This window comes from Anarhichas minor, unplaced genomic scaffold, assembly GCF_050575085.1.
Source record: "Anarhichas minor isolate MPS153535 unplaced genomic scaffold, ASM5057508v1 ptg000024l, whole genome shotgun sequence".
Lineage (NCBI taxonomy): Eukaryota > Metazoa > Chordata > Actinopteri > Perciformes > Anarhichadidae > Anarhichas > Anarhichas minor.
Genome location: NW_027466470.1, coordinates 422,501 through 426,408, shown reverse-complemented (window position 1 = coordinate 426,408; position 3,908 = coordinate 422,501). Strand labels below are relative to the sequence as shown.

General features: G+C 38.5%; 1 pseudogene; it reads right to left on the bottom strand.

Moving 5' to 3' along the window:
* Positions 1 to 753: 753 nt before the first annotated feature.
* On the bottom strand, positions 754 to 3,185 carry LOC142956773 (E3 ubiquitin-protein ligase TRIM39-like; annotated as a pseudogene).
* Positions 3,186 to 3,908: the final 723 nt, after the last annotated feature.

Sequence of the window (3,908 nt, the reverse complement as noted above, 5' to 3'; positions counted from 1 at the left end):
TTCAGGATGTACTCAAAGTACCAAAAGTATGACAATCAATCAATCAATAAATCAATCAAACTATCAATAAATAAATCAATAAATAGATCGATCAATCAATCAATCAAACTTCAATCAATCAATCTTCATTCATAAAGCACCTTTCATACCCGTCAGAACAGTTCAAAGTGCTTCACAGACGACTGACAAGCAGAAAATAATGTAGAATAAATGTGGACAGAAATAACAAGAAGCAGTTCAATTTAACAATCTAACAAATTAACAATCTAACAATTTAACAATTTAACAAATTAACAATCTAACAAATTAACAATCTAACAAATTAACAATTTAACAATCTAACAATCTAACAATTTAGAAATGGAAAACATGTAATGGATAGAATGAAAAGCTATTATTATATCAGTAATAATATTACCACCTTATAAAATAAAAACTAGATCAATAAAGTAAAACATTGATAGAACTTGAATACAATAAAATAAAAAGGAATAACTGAATTATTATTATTAGAGAATATCATATTATTTAAATGCGGGTAAGAGCAATTTAATGTAGTTGTTCAATAATGTGGTGCTAATATAATATACTTTGTATACTGCTGGTAGTTTATGTACACATCTCATTGAGATCTCATTTTACATGTTATAAAAGTAACTTGTGACGCTATGTGTTCGATTTATGTAGTACAGTAAAAAGTACAATATTTAGTGTTTAAGTGATTGATGTTCATCATCACCATCATCATCATCATCATGTCTGTTGTTCTCCAGTCACAGAGACCTTCACTGGTAAAACCTTCACTTCATCACCAGTACATATAAATGGAACCATCGTCTCAGTGAAAGTGTGTGTGAAGGTGTGTATGTGTGTGTTGGTTTCAGGATCAGAGAACGACAGCTTTCCTCTGTTAGTCCAGATTCACTCTGATCCTCTGGATCTTCTTCTGGACTTTGAGAACGAGTTGATCTGATGGAGAGTAAGCTTTGTATTCACCTTCATAGAACCATATTCTCCATAATCCAGACCGTATGTCTCTCTTCCTCTGGACCAGGCATGTCCAAAGTCCGGCCCGCGGGCCAATCACGGCCCGAGGTCAGATGTTATACGGCCCGCACCTTCTGTCTTAAAATGCATTATTTATGGCCCTCCAGCACAGTCAACACGGAATGAATAAATCATACAAATTCAACATGCAATTCCTCTTTTTACCTCATGGTGGCAGCACCACTCTGTAACTGTCTGGCTGTTTAAAAGTGGCTCTGACCCTTGACCTGTCATGTTACGGCAAGTAACAAAAGGAAAGTCGATAATGAGGAGAGCTGGAGGTCGCAATACTTTTTTAACCGAAAACCGAAACAACTGTGTCTGCTAATTAGTCATGAGACTGTTGCCTTGTTTAAGGAATATAATGTAAAGAGACACCACGAGACCAAACATGCTAATGCTACAACAAGCTATCAGAGCGACCGAGCTAGAAAAGTGAAGCAACTCCAAGATAACGTGGCCTCACAGCAGCGGTCCTTTTCACATGAAAACATCATCAAAGTCAGCTACCAGGTGGCCATGGTAACTGCTAAACATGACAAACCTTTTACGGGAGGTGAGTTTATCAAAGACTGTGTTATGAAAATAGCAGAAAACATAATTGCCCTGAGAAGAAGAGAGTTTGCTAATGTTTGCCTGGCTCGTGACACTGAAGAGCTGTCATCAGACACTAAGAGACAACTTGATTTGTTTCGTGAGCCTGTTTCATGTGTGTTGAACTTAAATGTGAGACAACGTTTCATTACCCTCACTAATCATATTTAAGATTGTCTTGAGGTGAGAACATTGATCGGTTTCTATGTAATGAGCTTTTAGATGCTCGTTCTTTGTGTTATCTGACTTTCAAGATGTGAAAGAAAGTTGTTGAGATGTGTTCACACATGAATGCTCACATTTGGTTACGTTGCTATTTGCTGTCATTGAAAATAAAATGATTAAATAACAACGTATGTACAGGCTACTTGTATTGTTTAAAATAATGTCAGCAGGGACTGTTGGCCATTGGGCATTTTCACATTATCAAATCTGGCCCTCTTTGAAAGAAGTTTGGACACCCCTGCTCTGGACAGACTCTGCTAACACACCCAGAGACCAGACTGTACTGTCTCCAACCTGGACGTCCCAGATGTGAGTCCCTGAGTTAAATCCCTCAGAACCCAGAACAGACCAGTATTCATCAAACCTCTCTGGATTATCAGGAACCTGCTGTTCCTCTCCTCGTCTCACACTGGTCAGATCTTCAGACAGGATGAGGTCTGGATGAGCAGCGTTTGGGTCCAGAACCACAGGAGTGTAGGAGACCATGTCCTTCATCTTGTTCCAGATGTTGAAGGTCAGGTTGCCCAGGTGTTTGGCCTGGTCTATCAGAGCTCCTGAGAGCAGCTGTGGATCCTCCAGCAGGGGGCGCTGCTGGACTCTTTCCACTGCAGCCTTGTAGTTGTTCAGGAATGAGATGTCTTCAGCTCTCAGCTCGTCCTCTGTGGCTCTGACTGTGTGTGAAAGAGCTGCTATCTCTCTGCTCAGAGCCTTCATCATCTGACTCTTCTGCTCCTCTTCCTCCCTCAGTGCAGCCATCCTGGCCTCCTCTTCCTCCTCTAGAAACTGGTGAAGCTTCTTAAACTGCTCCTGAATCTGCCTCTCTGTGCGTCGGGCCTGGACCTTCATGTGTTCTGCTGTTTGATCAGACTTCACTTTAGCTTCTTCATAAACCTTTAACTTCTCCTTTAAGGGCTCCAGAGCTTCCTGAAGGTTCTTCTTGTGTTGTGGAGCAGCTTCATCGATGGGTCTGAATCTGTGCTCGCTGTGTTTCTCTGAATCTCTGCAGACGAGACACACCGGCTGCTGATGGTCCAGACAGAAGAGTTTGAGTTCCTCAGAGTGCAGACTGCAGAGAGGCTCTGAAGCTCTCTGATCTCTCTGCTGTAGGAAACTCTCACACAGGTTCTTTAAAGTGAAGTTAGGAGGTACGAGTTCCTTTGAATGTCTTCTCTTACAAAGTGGACACTCTTGGACTTCTCTGTCCACCAGTTCTGCAGACAGACTCTACAGAAGCTGTGGCAACATGACAGGATGACGGCATCTTCAAAGACCTCACAGCAGACAGAACAGCAGAGATCTTCCTCTGACCTGGAAGCCATTTATTCCGTGAGTGAAGCTGTGAACTCAGCCGCTCTTACAGTAAAGAATACAACATGTACCTGTGAGATGAAGTCGAGTAGATATATGAATATATATGTGTATGTATATATATATATATATATATATATTCCACCTACCTCATGCATATAAAGTATTTATTCAAGCATCCTTGCACTTTTATCTCCATTACATTGTTGTTGTTGAGTTTAATCTGAATATGTTATTTATATTCATATGTGTACATAGTAGTTAAATGTGTACACTTATCTTTGCTCTTCTTTGTTTCCTTGTTTTTGTGTATTTCTGTTTGTACGCTGAGAACAACGGAAAATTCCTTCTGTGTCCTCGACCAATAACACCGAAGACACAGACTGCTCAACAACGTGGAGATTAAAACCTGAATCCATCAACAACACACATATATACACATTAAATACACATATATACACATATATATACACATTAAATACACATATATACACATATATATACACATTAAATACACATATATACACATATAAATACACATATATATACACATTAAATACACATATATATACACATATAATTACACATATAAATACACATAAATACACATATAAATACACATATATACGCATATAATTACACATATATACACATATAATTACACATATATATACACATATAATTACAAATATAAATACACATATATACACATATAATTACAAATATAAATACAC